The 21,988-nt window shown below is 42.2% G+C and overlaps 1 protein-coding gene across 3 annotated transcripts in view; it reads left to right on the forward strand.

The window, feature by feature from the left end:
* The window catches only part of SERPINI1 (serpin family I member 1), a 150,416-nt gene that overhangs the window by 6,681 nt on the left and 121,747 nt on the right, over window positions 1–21,988 (forward strand). The window contains exon 1 of one of the 3 annotated variants that reach the window (XM_087965283.1): window positions 3,847–3,900. The exons of the other annotated variants lie outside the window; for them this stretch is intronic. The gene's annotated coding sequence lies outside the window, so the exon portion shown is untranslated. Of the gene's footprint in view, window positions 1–3,846; window positions 3,901–21,988 lie in introns of those variants that run through there. 3 annotated transcript variants of the gene reach the window in all.

Genomic DNA, 21,988 nt, shown 5'->3' on the forward strand with positions numbered 1-21,988 from the left:
AAGAGCTACTGCCCTGGGATAAAAGCTGTTTTTCAGCCTATTTGTGCTTGTTTTTAATATTCCGTACTGTCTGCTAGATGGTAATAGTTAGAAAAAAAAGGGTGCCCAGGATGGGATGGATCTTTGAGAATATTTTGAACTTTCTTAAGGCAGCGGGAGCTATAAAGCTCTTCCAGAGAGGGGAGAGGGCAACCAATGATCTTCTGGGCAATGACATTAACCCTCTAGAGTGCTTTCCTATCTGCCACTGTGCAATTGGCAAACCATACAGAGGTGCAGTATGTTAAAATGCTCTCTATGATGCAGCGGTAGAAGGTCACCAGCAGTTTAATAAAAACCCAAAACATAGGGCTAAAAAAAAGAACCCCCTTTTTTTGCTTTTGCTAATTGCAAGGATATAATGATGTTAGTGGTCTTTTTGCTGCTCTTTTCTTTCATTAAATGGGGTCCTTCATCACTAGAAAATTGTCCTCTTGGATGCATTCTTTAGAATGCATCCTTTAGAAACAAATCCTTTCGAATGAAATGGGGTTTATACTTCTCAGTAAACTTTCCTGGGATTTGTGCTCTGGTGTTTACAGCAACCACAGCCTCCCTTTGCAATATTTTCCACCTTTCCTTTCAGGAAGTAAGAAAAATATTAAGACCACTGGCAGGTAATTTGGGAACCAAGTACCTATACTCACTTATCATCCTTGTCAGAATAAAAAAAAAACAAATTCAGAATTTGATTCAAGCCATTATTTTATCCAGGTTGACTTTCAGACTTAACCTTAGAACTTTCTGGTGGTCTCTTATCTGATTCTTTTAGGTTTTTTAGTCACATGCTGTCGTCTGCTGTTGATTTATTGATTATGTTTTTTAAAAACCCACATAATTAGATTTTCTCCATGAAAAGTGATCTGCTATAGGCAACATACATGATTATCCCCAATGCATGAGATTTAGGAGAACAGCATTCTCTCTTCAATTTTCAACACTTCCACTCCTCGAAAACTACATAATTGTAGAAGTAGTGCCATGCACTGGAAAAGAACATTGTCTTAAAATTAACCATAACTTGTCCTTAGTTGATCTATCAATTTAGTCATCTAGCTGTCTTTCTCATTGCCTGTTCAATCAGGTTTCTATTAAGAGGATTTCTTTCATATGCAGTAACACTAGAATAGAATAACAGCGTTGGAAGAGATCTTGGAGGTCTTCTAGTCCAACCCACTGCTTAGGCAGGAAAGCCTATTATATTTCAGACAAATGGTTATCCAATTTCTTCTTAAAAATTTCCAGTGTTGGAGCATTTACAACTTCTGGAGGCAAGTTGTTCCACCGATTAATTGTTCTAACCCTCAGGAAATTTCTCCTTAGTTCTAGGTTGCTTCTCTCCTTGATTAGCTTCCACCCATTGCTTCTTGTCCTGCCCTCAGGTGCTTTGGAGAATAGCTTGACTCCCTCTTCTTTCTGGCAGCCCCTGAGATATCGGAACACTGCTATCATGTCACCCCTAGTCCTTCTTTTCATCAAACTAGACTTACCCAATTCCAGCAACCATCCTTTATATGTTTTAGCCTCCAGTCTTCTAATAATCTTTATTGGTCTTCTCTGCACTCTTTCTAGAGTCTCAATATCTATTTTACATCATGGTGACCAAAACTGGATGCAGTTTTCCAAGTGTAGCCTTACCAAAGCATTAAAGTGAAAGTAACAGCTTGTAAAATTTCATTCTTGCACAAAATCATTACCCAATCTTGCTGGATTTTTCCAAAACCTTTAGATTCATGCACAATGTTGATAATATGAGAGTCACCTTGCAGCGAAATGGCTGGCAAATAAATGTAATAAATAATAATAGCTTATTTAACTCATTTGTTGAGCCAACCACAGATAAGAAACCAAAATAGAAAACATGCTAGTGGCTTTAGTATGATATGTCAGCCACATGTTGATTCTTGACATACAATTAGATCTTGCAAATGACACTGCATGTTTTCAAAAAATGTTGTAGTTTAGGAAGGGGTAAGTAGGCACCAATCAGGGTGCCAAATTTGTATTTGCAAAAATACAACATTATTCTAAAATTGGTTATTAAAGGAACAATTGTGTGAAGAAGTTAATCAGTCACAGGGAAGAAGTAACTAAACTGGCACATTATAAATCTAGCCTAGAGGATTAAATTTAGGGCATAACCTGGCTACTGTGCAGAATAGCAGTTTACAGGTACTCCTCATTTAATGACCACCTACTCAATCTTTCAAAGTTATGTTGGCTCTGTATGAGTAACAATTGATCCTTAGGTTTCTTACTCTGCAGCAACACCTCCCAATTTCCACAAGAAAGTCGGTGGGAAAGCTGGCAAGAAGTCAGAAGTTGTAGTCATATGAAGTCCTCGCTTAACAACTTGCACAGTCTTTGCTTAAGGACAACAACCAGGACTTCCAGAACTGCCCTTGTTAAGTTGCACAGTCATGTGATGTTGTGCTTCACAACTTCATTACTTAGCAAAAGCAATTCCAAGGACTACCTGTGTATATTAGAGCTAAAACTAATGGGACACTGGGAACCAATAAACCCTTTGTTATATTTTATTAAGCCAGCAGGAATAACAGATGTTACTAAAACCGTAGGACAAAATTTGCGGAGCAGGCAAGTTGAATGTTAGAAAGTGGACTCACAGATGTATATGATACCAGCTGGACAGTTTTTCCCAAGCTGGGCATTCTTCAGAAGTATAAATTCAATCTCTGGAATGTTCAGTGATGGCTTTGCTGGCTGGAAATTTGTGGGAGATGAAATTTGACAAATCAGGAGGACATCAGGTTGAGAAAGCAGCTGTAAAGGCATTTTGAATAATGACATGGACAATGTATAAATAAATATTAGTTTGGGGACAACAAAGAAATTAGAATAATGAGATAATAATAATAGTGAGATCATTAAAATACTGGCCTGCTTCAATGGAAGTTCTAATGCCCCAGCCTGTAAATATCCGCTCACTTTTCCTAACACCAATAGAGGGTCTGGGCTTACCATAAATATTTCTTTTACTCCCTATTCTAACAAATGCATCTTCAACTGTTCTCAAGAGCCTTAGCTGTTAAGTTCTTGGAGCATTGATTTTCATCGTGTAGGAGGGCTTTCCAAAGGGCTTAGAGAGCAGAGCAAATATTTTTGGGGAAAATTTTTTTGTACTGCATGATAATACATGCAAAGCACTTCCCTTTCAGTTATTAAAGGAGCTGCATCTTTTTCTAAACTGACATGGTTTTTGTTTGCAAAAATAACCAGAAACCATTTATGAAGCAGCTATATGATTTCAGAAGATATGGACAGTTTACCTTTTTTCTACCTTTGCAGCATGCAAATTCAAACATATGTGTGATGTGATCCCACCCACTTTGCAGCCTTCAAACTCCTCAACAGTGACCATAGAATTGTCCAACCTTGCTAATTTGGGGCATTATTCAAGTGCAGCACAAAACCCTATTTCCTTTATTAGTTGATTAATTAAATATAACACATAGGTGCACTATTCTCATTCTTCCCCAACTACTCTTTCTAATTCTAGAGTTAAAGAATGATTTAACATATATTATTGACAAGATTTCCTCTCTCTTTGAGTCAGTCAGATGAACTTAAGAAGCTGGCTTTGATCTAGCTGGCGATCCTTTGACAAGTCATTGACCTTTCATCCATCTTCAGTATCTTCAATAATGAGCAGATTAGGTCCGATGTGAGTCTTCTTCCTCTTCAGCACTATTCTACCAGTAGTGTTCTACTTGAATGCTCTGTGGACTTTGTACCATTCACAAATGAACAAATATTCAGTAGCGCAAACACGCCCTAATCCATTTTAGAATCACTTGCTGTCCTTTCTCTGGACTGAAGTGAACAATCCATCTTCAGCAGGTACTAGAGCTTGTCTCACTCTGTTTTGGGCATTGTAGCTACTAATCATCACCTCCAATTCCAAGTTTCTTCTTTCATAAGAAAATTCTACCTCAGCGTTTTCTTTTAAGATTTATCCCTTCGCCCATCCCATATCTCTTTCTCCTAGGAGAATTATTAACTACCAGAATCCAAGCTACACATACTTTCAGTTGCTTATTAGCAAAGTGATTGTTTTTATATCTTCATGGTTCCATGGATACTTAAAAAGACAGTGAAAAGCTAGGGTTGAGAGCAGGCTCATCACACTATGATAAATAAAGGCTGATGGTCCAGCGGCCAGGGAAATCAGGAGACTCAGACAGTTCAAATGGGTGTAAAAATTTATTGCAAGCTTAAACTCTCTATAAGAATCTGAACTACTAACAGTCAAAGCAATTTGGCAGTAGAGAAGAAATTCAAGGTGGGCTGAAAGAACTCATGACTGATGATATATTTGACCCCTCCCTCAGACTCAGCCTGGTCATCACTACACTGGCTTATCAGTTGACAGTGAAAGGCACTTTATGGCTTGAAGGTGAGGGGGAACTGTAAAATAAATGTCTGAATGATGCTGTCAGTTACATTTAATAGCATGCAGTCATGTAAGTAGATAGAGTTTAGAATTTCAAGAACAGTACGTTAATCTTACCTTTCTGTGTGTCAAGTGAAAACTGCATGATGAAACATCTTCCTTTTTAGATGTGTGAGATGCATCTTCCTTCATGGATGAAACATAAGCTATTAACTTTCCTATAAATCTAAATAATAAGGTTCACTATACAGCTTGTATATCTATGGTTGATACATTCCAATGTTGCTTGGGTCAATATCTTGCAATGCTAAGGAGTTTTAAACATGGATTTTCTGTATCTTCTGGATAACCTTCCGCTCTTCATCCCAAATATTTTTTTTAATATTGTGGCATTCTGTGTTGCCCATAAAATTATTCTGGATTGTAAATATGGTGCAGCAGATCTTGTGACTAAGGTCACAGCCTACACTATACAGATAACAACGCCATTGTACAAAATTGTACACTGTCATGGGAACCCAAAAAATGAAAATAAAATATTCTAAATTGCATTAAATTTTATATAATATCACCTGCTTTGCATATACCAGTATCTGTCCCAAATATCACCACATGACCAGGGAAAGCAAGATTCACATGGAATGTTGTTAATCAGGTTTATTGAAAATGACATGTTTAATGTAAAAAAAAAAAAGATTGTGGGGTGGGATAAAGAATCTTGGAAACTGAATGAACAAAACTTCAGCTGCTATTTGTTAGTGAATTCATTAAAGTGATATCTCTCTGATTTGCCTGAAATTATTCTTCTCAATTTTTGATATTTTTCCAAAACTTTTGCACAAATGGACAGGTCCACCATATATGAAAATATGTTCCCTGGACGCAGTTACACTTCCAGCAGTTTGGGGAGAGGTTCGGGAACATCTTAGCCAGTCTTGCGGGTGGCAAGTGCCAATGATACACCATTTTATAGAGGTTCTCTTTATAAGAGGTTGACATAGTTAATTTGTAGTTTGTTTCCCAAATACGTTCCCACTTGTCTAATTCAATACTGTGGCCCACATTTTTTGCCCAAATTATCATACACTCCTTGACTGTTTCTTCTTTTAGTTTATAATCCAATAGATATTTATATATTTTACTAATCAACAATTTTGGCAGAACGATCATTTTTACTAATGCAATACAGCCTAATAGAGATATTTGTAGTTTAGCCCAATTATCTAAGTCTTTAAATATTTGGATTGTTAATTTATCATAATTATATTTTTTAATTGATGAGCACCTAGCTGTCAGCCATATCCCCAAATATTTTACTTTACTTTACACCTGTATCCCTAATTTTTTGTTAGTTTTTCCTTTTGTTCATTTGTACAGTTTTTTGTTATCACTTTTGTTTTTTCTTTATTAATTTTTAACCCTGCCACCTTTCCATATTCTTCATACTGGCCATCAGGGCTTTGTGCTTGAGAACAAACAATTGTCAAGCATGAAGATTCAGGATCACACATAAGTTCCAGTTCAGAAGATTTATTGCACAAGCCTATACACAAGAATCTGGTCAATTAACAGTTAGCACTAAATTGGTGCTAGATAAAGAGTTAATGGAATTCAAGGGGTATGACCTTGGAGCATTTGTGGTAATATAATTATTCTAGGCTGAGTTCTCTCTTGATTCTGTCCTTAAATTCTGCCTGCTCTTCTTCTACTGCAATAGGTTTATTCTGGAGTAATGATATCACCATAGTTTTTCTGAGCCTATTTCCATCTTAACTGGTCACTATCCTAACTTTAAAGCATTAAGAACTCATGCATGAGTTACCTTGTTTTTCTTCCCCATCCTTTCTTCCTTTTCTGTTGTGCCTTATTAGACTCTGAGAAAAATGACATTTTCAAAAAAAAAAAATATTATTACTTAAGATACTCTGGAGCTCTAGCCCTGATCCTTCTGGGTTTGTGCAAGGCCCTGAAGCTATGGAATTGCCAAAAGACATTGGATCCAGGATTTTCTCCATTATGATTTATTCCGTAACCTTTTCCTTTGGCTATTCCAATGGTGCACTCATTGCAATTGTAACTGAGTCCATCCAGCTTGATGCTGCTTCTCTTCTCTTCTCTTCTCTTCTCTTCTCTTCTCTTCTCTTCTCTTCTCTTCTCTTCTCTTCTCTTCTCTTCTCTTCTCTTCTCTTCTCTTCTCTCCTTTCCCCCTCTCCCCTCCAGAGAATTAGACTGTTCAGCTATTGTGATTTTCTTTCAGACGTTGCTGTGTGAAGTCATTCTTGGCTATCATTTTACCAAGGATTAAAGTCTCTCTGGATTGCTGTTGTTGATGGTGGTGGAGATGATGGTGATTAAATTGGGAAGGGTAGAGATTCTTTAACCATTAAAGAAATGGAAATTGTTCCAGTCACCCGAACGTCCACTCAAAATTCTGGTGCTGTCCTCTTTTCCTAGACAACCGAGGGAGACCTATTGCATATTTCTATAATGACAAAAACAATTCTGTGGATGTCAGCATATTCATGAGTCTCATGTCTAGCCAATTGTTCTGACAAGGATAACAAAATTGGCTTTTTGCCACCAAGCCAAGTCTATGTCATTTGTAAATATTTGCACTCATTAAACTTTACACTTTTCATTTATGGATATATTTGTCTAAAAAGGTTGCTCTGTGCCTAGTGGAGCTGTTTTTCTGTTATGTGTGCCTTCGACTGTCAAGGTCTACTCCAGCAAATATTTAAAACAATACTGAAGTCATTCCTTCTGGCAGCCTCATTTTTATGACTGAGGAACTGATGCTGCCTATTCTCTTTATTGCCATTTTCCCTCTGACTCAACATGGTGCCTAACTATAGTTAATATATTAGAAGGCTTAATTTAATTGGCTCTGTAAATCTGCTTTTTTGGAATGATTTCCTCCTGCCTTTATTAAAGCAGTTTCAGAGCGTTTTGTTAATGTGACCTTCACATAACCATTTAGGATGCAGGCTAACTTTCATTTGAAGAAGCTGGGGAGGAAGAAGGAGAAAATATCTATAACAGGAAAGTGTCAGGATTTATTAAATGAGCAACCTTGAGTAGCCTTAGCTACTTTTTCTAGAAGACTGTCTATATAGGTAGTCCTCAGCTTACAACAACAGCGGGTACCATAATTTTGGTCACTAAGCAGTGCAATATTTAAGCAAGTCACCAGGTGATGAGATGATTTTACAATCATTTTATCATGATTGTTAAGTGAATTACAGTGGAGTTTAACGGAATCTCATGTCATTAAGTGACTCTAGCATCTCCAGTTGACTTGGCTTGTTGGAAACCGACTGGTAAGGTCACAAATTGTGATCACATAACTGCAAGATTTTGCGAACTTCGTAAATGCAAACTACTTGCCAAATGCCCGAATCACATGATTGTGCGTTAGTGTGAAGGGCAATAACTTTGAGTCATGAGTCACTTTTTGCGAGACTATTATAACTTTAAAACATTAAGCTGTCATACGTTGAGGACTGCCTGTAAGGGAAAAGTTTTGCAAACATCCCCAGTGGGAATACTGACAATTCAGCTATTTGAAACCTTTACAAATATTGTACACGTTCGCTCATAACTCAATTGTATCCCATGTGTGCATTAATTTCCTTTTTTTTTAATTTGCTGAAATAAAATGCTTCATTGGATTTTGTAAGACTTTGGTGCATTTTGTGATAACTTAGCACTTTTTAATGTACATTTGAATGTGTTCCTTTTTAACATTGAAAACTGCATTTGAAAAAAAGAGGGGAGATGAGTTGGGAAGAAAGATCTGTGCAATACTTTTGAAATTGAAAATAGGAACAATTTGCTTGCCAAGGCAGAACTGATGAGTTGAAGTTCACAAACTTTTCAAGCTGGTAGGCACATTTGGTCTTTCAAAGGCCTATTATGCACATTCTCAAAATAAATTAGTGAGAGCTTCCATGAGCAGGAGTTTGCAGATTCATAAAATGAGTTTGATAGAGGATAAGCAATCTCTGAACACCACCAGAAGGTGGGTGGATTTTATTTAAATCAAGTCTATTTAAATCACGAGTAAAAAGGCTCGCTTTAAATCAACTCGCTTTAAATCATAATTTTTAAAGAGCAGCTGTCATCTCTGTCCCACAGCGGCTGCTCCTCTGGCTCGCTTTGACTCACCGACATTCCCATTCACTTTAATGGGGCAGCTGGTGATACACCAGTGACATAACAAGGTGAGGGATGTGGCAGGCAGCAGGTGAGTGGATGCCTGCTAACAGGTGCTTCAGTGATGGTTCTGAAATGACAGGTGCTCTTTAAATGTGAGGAGTCATTCTTGCTGGTCATTGGAGTCTTTAATATTATTTGCAAACAAAATTCTGCTCACCCACCATTTCCTCCCCCTCCCCTGGAATTTCTTCCAATGGCAATTTCTGCTTACCTTTCACATTTCATCTAGTTAGTTATGCACACTTCCTATTAAGATCTACTTTTTTATTGTCTGAGAAAGTTATGGAATCCCTAATAAAGATGAGGCTGGGAGACTTGCACTTGAGGATATTTTTGTAATTAAATCAGGTTGGCCAGAGACCAGAGACTGCTATCCACAGAAACTATTAATAGGTTTCTTCAGTTCCAAAATTGCTGTGTGGAACAGAAATGATAAAAGAATCTTCTGGCACTTGACAGAAAATCAAACTAAACTAAAATCTGTTTATGTTGTAAACATTTGTGGACTTCATCAGAGATTTCATTCTGAATTACCCAATGTACATAGACACATACACACACGTATGTATGTATGTATGTATATAGGGAAGAATGTGTGGAAAGAATAATAGAGGTATACAGAATAAAATGTAAGACACACAGTCCAATCATATTAAAGTTTGATTATATGTAAATATGATACAATTCATAAAATAGTTTTCAAAAAAAATCCTGCGACAGATAAATATTTACATTAAGATTTGCAGTATGATTAAAAAATCCCACACATTCTGTTGAAAAGAAAGTTCCTTCACTCTATGATTACTATATAATTGGTACTTGATATATAATTTGATATATCTGAATATTCTTAAAGGTCACTGTGATTTTTAAATCATAAGTGACTTAGATAAGGGAGTAGAAGGGGAGCTCTTCAAATTTGCTGATGACACTAAGCTGGCAGGAATAGCCAACACGCTAGATGATAGGCTCATCCAGATGGTTCTCAACCAGAGGTGGTATTCAGCAGGTTCTGACCAGTTCTGAAGAACCGGTAGCGGAAATGTTGAACAGTTCAGAGAACTGGCAAATACCATCTCTGACAGGAGATTTTATAGTATCCTTCCCCTGCCACACCCACCAAGCCACGCACACAGAACCCGTAGTAAAAAAAAAATGAATCCCACCACTGGTCTCAACAGACCTGAACATTGGGCCCTATCTAACAAAATGAAATTCAGTGTAGAGAACAAGTGAAGTCTTACACTTAGGCAACAAAAACGAAAAGCACATGTACATATTAGGTGAAACCTGGCTTAATAGCAGTAACTGTGAGAAGGATTGGAGTTCTAATGGACAGTCAATTAGAGATGAGCTAGCAGTGTGTGGCAATAGCCAAAAAATGCAATCCTAAATTGCATTAGCAGGAGGATTGAATCAAGATCATTTGAGCTACTAGAACTGCTCTATAAAACCTTAATAAGGCCACACCTAGAATACTGTACCCAGTTTTGATCACCACACAATAAAAAAGATGTTGAGACTCTAGAAAAAGTGCAGAGAAGAGCAACAAAGATGATCAGGGGCCTGGAAGCTAAAACGTATAAAGAATGGCTATAAGAACTTAGCATGGCTAGTCTAGTGAAGGGAAGGACCAGGGGTGACATGATAGCAGTCTTCCAGTATTTGAGGGGCTGTCACAAAGAAGTAGTAGATAACCTATTTTCCAAAGCACGTGAAGGCCAGACAAGGAACAGTGGATAGAAACTGATCAAGGAGAGATTCAACCTAGAAATAAGGAGAAATTTTCTGACAATGAGAACAAGCAATGACACAACTTGCCTTCAGAAATTGTGGGTGCTTTATCTCTGGAGGCTTTCAAGAAGAAACTGGACAGCCACTTGCTTGAGCAGAAGGTTGGACTAGATGGCCTACAAGGCCTCTTCCAACTCTGTTATTCTAAGGCTAAATTTCCATCCATGATTATGGCCTTCTTTCTGTACCCAAAGTCAGTTGGATAAGTCAAAACATAACTGCTCAAAAAAATAAAGGAAACACAAAAATAAGACATCCTTGATCTGAATGAATGAAATATTCTTATTAAATACTTTGTTCATTACATAGTTGAATGTGCTGACAACAAAATTACACAAAAATTATCAATGGAAATCAAATTGAGCAACCCATTGAGGTCTGGATTTGGAGTTACACTCAAAATTAAAGTGGAAAAAAAAACACTACAGGCTGATCCAACTTTGATGTAATGTCCTTAAAACAAGTCAAAATGAGGCTCAGTAGTGTGTATGGCCTCCACATGCCTGTATGACCTCCCTACAATGCCTGGGCATGCTCCTGATGAGGTGGTGGATGGTCTCCTGAGGGATCTCCTCCCACACATGGACTAAAGCATCCCCCAACTCCTGGACAGTCTGTGGTGCAATGTGGCATTGGTGGATGGAGCGAGACATGATGTCCCAGATGTGCTCAATTGGATTCAGGTCTGGGGAACGGGCGGGCCAGTCCATAGCATCAATGCCTTCGTCTTGCAGGAACTGCTGACACACTCCAGCCACATGAGGTCTAGCATTGTCTTGCATTAGGAGGAACCCAGGGCCAACTGTACCAGCATACGGTCTCACAAGGGGTCTGAGGATCTCATCTCGGTACCTAATGGCAGTCAGGCTACCTCTGGCGAGCACATGGAGGACTGTGCAGCCCCCTAAAGAAATGCCACCCCACACCATTACTGACCCACTGCCAAACCGGTCATGCTGGAGGATGTTGAAGGCAGCAGAATGTTCTCCACAGCGTCTCCACATCAAGTCTGTCACATGTGCTCAGTCTGTCAAGTCTGTCACATGTGCTCAGTGTGAACCTGCTTTCATCTGTGAAGAGCACAGGGCGCCAGTGGCGAATGTGCCAATCTTGGTGTTCTCTGGCGAATGCCAAACGTCCCTCACGGTGTTGGTCTGTAAGCACAACCCTCACCTGTGGACGTCGGGCCCTCATATCACCCTCATGGAGTCTGTTTCTGACCACATGCACATTTGTGGCCCGCTGGAGATCATTTTGCAGGGCTCTGGCAGTGCTCCTCCTGTCCCTCCTTGCACAAAGGTGGAGGTAGCAGTCCTGATGCTGGGTTGTTGCCCTCCTAGGGCCTCCTCCACATCTCCTGATGTACTGGCCTATCTCCTGGTAATGCCTCCATGCTCTGGACACTACACTGACAGACACAGCAAACCTTCTTGCCACAGCTCGCATTGATGTGCCATCCTGGATGAGCTGCACTACCTGAGCCACTTGTGTGGGTTGTAGACTCCGTCTCATGCTACCACTAGAGTGAAAGCACGGCCAGCATTCAAAAGTGACCAAACCATCAGCCAGAAAGCATAGGGACTGAAAAGTGGTGACCTGCAGAACCACTCCTTTATTGGGGATGTCTTGCTAACTGCCTATGCTTTCCACCTGTTGTCTATTCCATTTGCACAACAGCATGTGAAATTGATTGTCAATCAGTGTTGCTACCTAAGTGGACAGTTTGATTTCACAGAAGTGTGATTGACTTGGAGTTACATTGTGTTGTTTAAGTATTTATTTTTTTGAGCAGTGCATTTTCCTAGATGTTAATAAATTCTTTGGAAAATTTGAAATCTGTCTGCAAGAACTGGCAAATGGAAGATATGAAGCAGCATACATAGTACCTACTTAGAGATGAGAAATATAATCTGACAAGCCATTCAGCCATTATCAATGGCAATGTCCTTGTCCCAATATGAGGTATAGTATTTTATGTTATATTTCAAAGAGATATAATCTGTCCCTCAACAGCTCCACACATGCTTACTGTAGGCTTCACTGTCTATTTGAGAGAATTAAATATCACATTTAAAAAAGCGGCACACACATATTAACCTATTGCTTGCTTAGATTTAGTTCAGTTTCATTTCAAGTTGATCTTCTGCCTATTAAATAGCAGAAATGAGATATGGTGAACAAAAAAAATCAGAAGAAAAGTGTTAAGTTTGGGAAATAATGGAGACCAGACATCTGACCAGTGACTTCAACTCTTTAATAATCGTAAATAGAACAGAACAGAGCAAGGCTATGGGCAACAGCAACCCTTTTATAGGGTTATCTGCTACCTTATTAACCAATGGCATGTGCCATAAGTTCAAACTTATAACCAATGAGAAGTGTCCAAATAGTGGCCAATCAGGGACTACTTATGGACTAATCCCTAGTTGTTGTATAAGGGCCAATCAGGTGTGCAGGTTTCCAAACCCTGATTTGCATTTATGTTAGTAACTTTTATTGATTCACAACACCCCTCCCCCTTGGGTTCCGTTTGAGGGGAGCTGTAATAAAATCCTCAAGATAGACAGGCCGTTTGGTCTGTCTGGATGATTTCCGTGGCTCCACCGGTTTTGGTCTAAGGTCTGGCTCCGGTGGAGCGTTTGGATTATCTTTATTAAATTCAGTTTCGCTGCACGGTGATTCCGTGCTGCTTCCACTGTGGTTGTCTCTGCTACTCCGTGTTTCTTCGGGGTTTTGCAGTTCGGTTTCCCCCGTATTAAAGTTCCCTGAAAAATTCAACTCCCTCCCCGCTTCAAGTTCCGGTGTTCCGCTGGGCCGTAGGGTTTCCGTTGGCCCTCTATTTGTCATATCAAAGTCAGTTTCCTCGATATTGCCTCCCCCTTGAGTTGGTGAACCTGGGGAGTCATGGGTGCTGGGTGGTAATCTCGATCGGAGTTGGTCTATGTGGCGTTTCCACACCCTCCCATCGTCCGTTAGCAGGCGGTAAGATCTAGGCCCGGTAAGGTGGGTAACGGTTGCGGGTATCCATAACGGGTCGCCGGAAAAGTTTTTGGCAAAGATTAAATCGCCTACCTTAAATTCCCGGCATTTGCTGCTGGAGCCGAAGGGCTTTTCCGGTGCGAATGCGGGGTGGAGCCGGTCAAGGTGCGATCGTAGTTTCCGCCCCATAAGAAGTTCAGCGGGCGTTTTGTTGGTCACGCTGTGGGGCGTGATGTGCTGCAACAAGAGAATTCGATTGATTTTCTCGTCAATGTTGCCAAATTCCATTTTGTGCAGGGTCTTTTTTACAAATTGTACCATGCGTTCTGCACGTCCATTCGCCGCAGGGTGCGCGGGCGAGGTTAGCGCATGGCGGATGCCTCGATCAGCAAGAAATTGTTCAAAGGGTAATGCAGTAAACTGTGGGCCGTTGTCCGAGACCAACACGTCCGGAAACCCGTGTGTGGCAAATAGTCTGTTTAATTTATTGATGACTGAGTCCGTTGTAGTTGTATTCATTCGATGAATCTCGAGCCAGTTTGAATAGGCGTCGACAGTAATAAGGAAAGTGTGTCCTTTGGTAGGCCCCGCAAAGTCAATATGAATACGGGACCAAGGTCCCCTCGGAGTTTCCCATTCGGTTGGGCTTGCTTTAGGTGGGGCGTTGCTGACGTCCTGGCAACGTTGACAAGTAGCGACCCAGGCCTCGATTCTTTTGTCGATTCCCGGCCACCAAGCGTAGCTGCATGCGAGTGCTTTCATCCGCACGATACCCGGATGTCCCTCATGCAATACCGCCAAAACAGTTTGTTGCAATTTGCCAGGGATTACGACTCGATCGCCCCACAAGATACAGCCTTTTTGGGAAAACAGTTCGGTTTGGCGGGCTTTGAAAGGCGCCCATTCCGGTGCTATTTGGTCCGTCGGCCACCCCTGTTCAACCCAGCGCAGGATGTGTTGCAGAACTGGGTCGCGTTTCGTTTCAAAGGCAATGTCTCTAGCCGTCAATGGTGGTGCATGTAAAGCTTCAATCTGTAGTGTTGAGATGGTTGGGGCTGGATCTACAACAGAGTCTGGGAGCGGTGTTCTGCTCAATGCATCAGCGTGGAGAATTGATTTCCCCGGGCGATGTTGCAAGGTGTAGTTGTAGGCCGCCAAGAATTCAGACCAACGGGTCATTCTGGGGGACAATATATACGGGGTTGGTTTATTACCCGCAATGATCCCCAGTAGCGGTTTATGATCAGTAATTATTGTAAACGCACAGCCATAAACATATTCATGAAATCTTTTAACTGCAGCCACAATAGCTAAAGCTTCCTTGTCCAGCTGACTATAATTTCTTTCAGCTTTAGCTAGGGTTCGCGAAAAAAACGCGATGGGGGCTTCCGCTCCATTTGGTAATACGTGGGCCAGAATTGCCCCAACCCCAAAAGGTGATGCGTCACACGTGATAGTGAGCGGAAGAGTCTCGTTGTACTGCATAAGTACAGAATCAGAAGTTAGCAATTTCTTTACTTGTTGGAAAGCACATTGTTCCCGTTGTCCCCAAATCCACGTTGCTTTTTTGTCTAATAGTCTATGCAATGGTTCTGCTACCGTTGCTTTGTGGGGTAAAAAGACATTATAGAAATTGATAAGTCCAAGGAACGCCTGTAGGTCTGCCTTGTTCCTTGGAGTGGGGGCCTTTTTAATCGCCCTTAATTTGTCTTCGTGGGATGGATTCCTTGGCTGTCCAGGAGGTATCCCAAAATTCTACTTTTTCGGTACATAACTGGCATTTATCTTTTTAACTCTGAGGCCTGCGTTTTGGAATCTTCGTAAAACCTCTCTGAGTCGCTTTTCTAGGATGTCTTTGTTAGGGGCGGCGATGAGTACATCATCGAAATATGGTACGACCCCTCTGATCCCTTGTAACAACCTTTCCATTAAACTCTGAAAGATTCCGGGGGCAACGCTTACCCCGAACTGGAGCCGGTTGCATTTAAATGCGCCCCTATGCGTTACGATAGTTTGCGCTTCTGCCGTGGTAGGATCTACAGGCAATTGCTGATACGCCTGGGCTAGATCTAGTTTAGCGAAAACTTTCCCGCCACCCAGGGAATGGAGCAAGTGTTGCACTACCAGCACTGGATATGCACTTTGCTGTAGTGCGTGGTTTAAGGTGGCCCGGTAGTCTCCGCAAATTCTCAGTGACCCATCAGGCTTGATAGGCGTCACTATAGGGGTTTCCCAGCGGGCGTGGTCGGTGGGTTCCAGCACGCCCTGCGCTATTAGCTTATCGAGTTGTTCGTCGATTTTAGGCTTCAAGGCGAATGGCACCCGACGTGGCTTAAAGCGGATGGGTGCTATCTCAGGGTTCAAGTTAAACGAGATCGGGGTCCCCTTGTACTTGCCTAGTCAGTTCGCGAGAACGTCTTGGAATTCTTGCACGAGTGCTTCCTCCCAATCGTTGCTCTCGGCTCGGTGGACTCCGGCTACAGTAATTCCGAGCGGCCTGAACCATTGAAGGCCTAAAAGACTAGGCCTGTCGCGGTCCACGACAGTCAGTGGCAGAGCGACGGTACGGTCCTTGAAAGAGATCTGGAATCTGCGGGACCCGACGACGGGAATTCGGTTGCCCTGATAGTCTTTGAGTATAACCCTTTGAGGGTTAAGGTCTTGGCGGCGAATCGTTGGAATGAGCTGTTGGAGCGTTTTCCATGACACCATCGAGAGGGAAGATCCTGAGTCTACCTCCATCACGCAAGGTTTGTTTTCGATGGCGACCTTTACTCGGATTTTCCCGGCATCAAGGGATGTAGCGTGGCCAATGGTGATTGTTTGGTGGGTCTCTTCCCGCCTGGTTTCTTCACGCCTGATGGAAGTGGTGGACGGCTTGTTTCTGTAGGAGTGGTTTCCCCATTGGTGGTTCAGTTTTTCTCGGTGTGTGCTGAAGAATCCTGAAGATTGGCATTCGGCCTGTCGGGGTTTGGAGTTTTGTTTGCTTCTGCAAACCTTTGCGATGTGACCTCGTCTCCCGCAATTTCGGCAGAGTGCGTCGAGGAATTTGCAGCTGGATCGTGGGTGATTCGCCCCACATCCTGCACACGGTCGGAATGAGGGTTGTGTGAACTGGTCTCGTTCCGTTCGGAGTCGGTTGACCTCTTCCTCATCGCTTTCTGATGGGGATTCTAGGTCTTCGTGGTGAGTCGATACCGGGTGTCTCTCTGAGCGAGGCGAGGTATCATTGGCGAGTTTACGTAGCGGTGCGTTGGTGTGGCGCATTCGGGCTGCCGACTTCTTGGTCGCCTCCGCTGCCGAGGCTTCTTTAAGGGCATCGTTGAGGCTGATGTCCCCCTTAGCCATAATTTTGCTCTGGACCAGGCGGTCCCGGAGGGCTTCTTCTAAGTCGGCGAATCCGCAGAGGCCTCCAAGGTTGCGGAGGGCCGCGATGTAATTGGCAAGGCTTTCGCCCTTCCGTTGGTCCCTCTGGTAATATTCGTGTCTTCTGACTAAGGTTGGCACGGTGGGCGCGTAGTGAGCCCATAGTAAGGGCTCGAGGACGTCCCAGTCCATCTCTTTAACCTCTGCTGGCTTGGCAAGTGATTTTGCCATTTTAAACATGGTAGGCCCGCAGTGAGTTAGAAAGATAGCTCTTTTTTTGCCGGTTGTTGCATCTTTCAAATTGTTGGTCTCCAGAAACATCTGGAACCGGTCCATGTATGCTTCCCAGTCTTCGGTTTCTGGGTTGAATGGAGCGGGTGGTACGGCACCGCTGGCCATGTTGCCGTTGATGGTGCGTGTTCGACCACGTGCTCTGTTGGTTGCTCTGTAACTCAGTCAGCTCTTCGGTCTCCGTATCCCATCCTCGTCGTCAGTGTTAAGTTTGGGAAATAATGGAGACCAGACATCTGACCAGTGACTTCAACTCTTTAATAATCGTAAATAGAACAGAACAGAGCAAGGCTATGGGCAACAGCAACCCTTTTATAGGGTTATCTGCTACCTTATTAACCAATGGCATGTGTCATAAGTTCAAACTTATAACCAATGAGAAGTGTCCAAATAGTGGCCAATCAGGGACTACTTATGGACCAATCCCTAGTTGTTGTATAAGGGCCAATCAGGTGTGCAGGTTTCCAAACCCTGATTCGCATTTATGTTAGTAACTTTTATTGATTCACAACAAAAAGAGTATCATGTGTCATGCCATGACTATCTATGAAAAGATAAATTTCATTTTTCTCATAGGAGAATAAGCAGCAATTTCCTGAGTACATAGCTTCCATCTTTCATCATTGGTGAAAGTTACTAGGGGGTTAGTAGTATAAGCTCTTGCAAGGGAAACCTGTTTATCTTGTGTATTTTAGAAGCTTGCCTTCTATTTCAAGTCCTGACCCCTGAAAAACAATGTAATTAATGGAAAAGATAAATCAGATTATTGTCGCCAATCTCAGTGGACTTCAGTTCCATGCTGATTAGGAATTCTGGAATTATGAAGCTCAGTTAGAGAGAAATTGGGCTGGTAAAAGACATCAGTCCTACTGAAATCTTTGAAACAAACTGTGACAATAAAACAGTTCATATGCTGCACTAAAGATTGAGTTATTTAACCATGGTTAATTGAATTAATCACAGTTGGAAAAGTTCACATGTAACAAACCATGGTTTATTTACCAGAACAGCTGAGCCCAGATGACACTGTATGCCAGAAACAAATAAATCTTATTGAACGTATAAAAAAGACAAGTACAGAGGGAAAATATGCAAAGAAAGCTTCTTGCAATTTTATTTTGTTTGGAAACTCTGAATCCAAGTTAAGGTGAAAAGTATATTGGGAAGTACTGTATATACACTGAATGCTAAAATTCCATTTGTTCTCACCATTTGAAAAGATGTTACCGTTGAAAAGATCCCAAAGGCTATATAAGAGATGTGCTTGCCAAATGCATTAGTTTTTTACTACTTTTGTAAAAAAAAGTAGTCTTGTAAAAACTGTTTGATTTGTGATTTCCCTGAATTTAGAACTTAACCCTTTCATACCTTAATATTCAACTTATCCTTTATGAAGGAAAATGTTTCTTAATTTTCTTTTTGTATAGGTGATATGCTTGCACTGGATCTAAAATTTCTCAAAGCCTCCAGGTATCATAATCCAATATATTGATCCAAAATACATTTGTTCAAAACAAAACAGATTGAATTCAAGGTTGTTTTCACACCAAATATGAATTTGATAGGATTTATGTCTAAAGCATTTTTTCTAAGCATATTTAGGATTGGTCCCTAGAATAATTTGAAATAAGAAACGTTAGATTTGGATCTAAATACCATTTGCAGCATGATTTCAGCTGGTGGTTTTATTGTTTAATTTGCCTTTAACCCCCAACTATACAAATATATCTTAGCTCTTTTGAGAATTTAATACAATAGTATAAATACATGCTATCTAAAACTGCTTATGTAAAATAAATGGGGCTTCATTGTTCAGTTTTACTTAGCTAATTTGCAGGAGACTGAAATACGCTGTCACTCAAGGAAAAACTCATTACTTTGAATGCAGTGAGAGCAACGCGAAGCGAATTAGCATCTTGTAGTTTAGAAGTCAGCAATTGCAGTCTTGTAATGTAGCAGAAATTATATGAGACAAAACTGGATAACATTTGAATTGCTTCATCAAGCTTTAATAGACAGAGCTGAAGTTACTTTGCCAAGTAAAAAATATATTTTTTAAAAAAGTAATCTGAACAGCTTTCCTTAAGTAATCTATAGCAACTATCTTTAAGGCTGCAGTGTTCTCTTATACTGTGATTTTCATTTATACAAGGAGAACCCGATGGCACAGAGCAAAGGTGGTATTCATCCAGTTCTGACTGGTTCTGGAGAACTAGTAGCAGAAATTCTCCTCCATGCTGCATCGAGCGCCCAGGATGGATGGGGTTGACTCCTTCCTATGACGTCATAGCTGAGTCTGTACTAAGATATAAAAGCCAGCCCCTGGGAGAGACTGCAGCTTTTGACTCAGCTCCTTTCAGTCAGTAGCTGTGTCTCTGAAAGCGTTCTGTTAGATAGCAATCACCAGCGATCTTCAGTACTTTTTTCCTCTCTTCAAGCAGCTCCCAGGGATCTGGGCAGCTGCTCTTTCAGGAGAGCCCTGCAATGTTGGGAGCAGCGTCACAGAGCTTTGTGCAGGCAAGCTGGGCAGCGTCTGCAGACCTCCCCCACGCATGCAGTTTGGAGCGATCGTAAACACGATCGGCAAACTGATAAGAGCTCCAGCCAGCTGATCGTGTAGCTGGTTGCTGTGTTTTTCCCTTGCTGACTTCGCTCGGGGCTCTGTGTAGCCTAAGGAGCGATTCTTCAATCTTGGAGCCTGTTTTCCTGTAGTCAGTGGCCATCTTGGATTCAAGCCTTCCACCACGAGGTGAGCGGCCATTTTATAAGCCCGGGGGCCATTTATATCCTAAGGGGCTCAATAGAAAAATTTCTAAACAGCTTCTTTCCAACGCAAGAGCCTTTATTTTACAAATGGAGCAAGATAAGGCTCAGGCAGAGCTTTCCCCCCCAGTGGAACAGTCTCTTAAGCCCAATAGGAGAAAAAGACGTAGGCAACGCACCCAATCAGTCCAGAGGGAGGTGGCTGCTAAAATCAAAGCTAAGGCTCTAGCTCCTAAGAAGGCTGAATTGAGGGCAGAGAAGTGCAGACATGCAGCTCTAGAGAGGCTGTTCAACAGAACTATTCAACAGAAGGGAGTGCAACTACAGCATGTTTCAGGTGATACTCGTGAGCCCCAACCAAGCCCTCCCAGGGGGAGGAGAAGTTATCTATGAGCCTTTCCATCCTCCATCCTGGTCTCCTGAAGCTCTTGCTGTACAGTCAGATCCTCAGGATTTAAGCAGATCTGGGCCTTATTTCCAACAGGCTTCTGTGCCCTATGCTCCTCCCCCTCCCTCCAGGCCTCGAACATCTCCTTAATCTAGGCCTGAAGCTACCTTCACTCCCACAGCAGCGGGCCTTTGGACTTCTGCCTCTACCTTTGAGCATAGACCAAGGGATATCCAAGATGTAGTCTCATCAGCCATTAGGCAGGGATTGGCTGAAGGCTTCAAGCAAATTCTTCAACCTCTGGAAAGGGTTCAGGCCCTTCTCCCTTCTCAATCTATAAGTTCCTTGCCTCATCATCTTGATTTACACAGGCCTCAGGACCTCAGGGTCCATTCTTCTCTACCAGAATGGGAGGAGGTTGATGAGGAAGGAAGGCCTTCACCATCTGAACACAGTTACTCTTCTCATTCAGAGTGTGAGATTTTTGACCAAAATCTTTCAGAGGAAGAGGATTCTTGCCCAGAGCAGACATCTTCTGCATTGGTCTTCAAACCTACTCTCTTCAGACCATTACTCAGCAAGGCCTTAGTCACTGCCAAGCTGTCGCCAGAGGAAGTGTCTCCCGAGCCACAAGGAAATCCCTCTAGCCAAGGGGATTCGCTCTTCTCCAAGCCTGTAGTGCATGCAGAGGTTTTGCCTTCTCCCATTCTGTTCCTGGACATGGTCAAGAAACAGTGCGCTTCTCCTTCGGCAGGTCCTCGCCCATCTTCTCTAGATAAGCGTTTCTACAATGTCAGCGCAGCTCTGGACAATGCCCTGGCAGTGCCTTCTGTTGACATTCCGGTTTTGGCCTCGTTCTCATCTTCTGGCACTCCCACGGAGCCAGAAGATATCCTGAAACTGGATGATAAACATTCCGAACAGACCCTCAAGCGCAATCACCAGGCTGCTGCTTGGGCTGTTCAGGCTTCAACAGCAGCATCCTTCTTCACCAGGGCATCGATACGGTGGCTGCGCCAACTCCAGAATAGATTGCCTGTTTCTGACTTTCGGTCTCACCAAGACCTTAATAAGATTATTGCAGCGGCAGAATTCACTGCGGATGCCACTCTCAATTCCGCCAAATTTGCATCCAAGGCCATGGCATCTTCTGTGGCAGCAAGAAGACTTTTATGGCTCTGAAATTGGCAGGCGGAGTCACACCATAAATGGAAGCTGGCTTCAGTTCCATTCGCAGGCGATAAGCCTTTTGGCGATGCTCTGGAACCTTATCGAAACCAGGGATAAACATAAAATTCTCTCTTCCTCTGGGAAGAAAGCCGACTATCGCCCTGCTCCTTATCGCCCCCCTGCCTTCCGAGTGGAGACTTCATCTCGCTTCCCCTGCTCTCACAGGCCATACTCCCAACGCCAAGACCAACAGGCGGAAACATCTGGCAGGCAACAACCTTCTACTGGTAAATGGCCCTTTTGGGGGGAGGGGGTTGTTCCTTCCGTCGCTCTAAGTAATCCCTCGTTCTCCTCACCCATTGGAGGTCACCTAGCCTTCTTTGCCTCCAAATGGGAGGAGTCAACGACGGATGCCTGGGTGCTCAGCACTATTAGGTCAGGGTTACAATTGGACTTTCTAACCCCCCCCCCCCAAATTTTTTTTTTTATCTGTCCTGTGTCTCGGGACATTTCCAGGCAAGCCCTCATGAATCAGGCCATTCAGAACCTTCTTGAAATTAGGGCTA

This window comes from Notechis scutatus, chromosome 4 (assembly GCF_049901735.1).
Source record: "Notechis scutatus isolate UNSWTSFEM ecotype Mainland chromosome 4, rNotScu1.2, whole genome shotgun sequence".
Lineage (NCBI taxonomy): Eukaryota > Metazoa > Chordata > Lepidosauria > Squamata > Elapidae > Notechis > Notechis scutatus.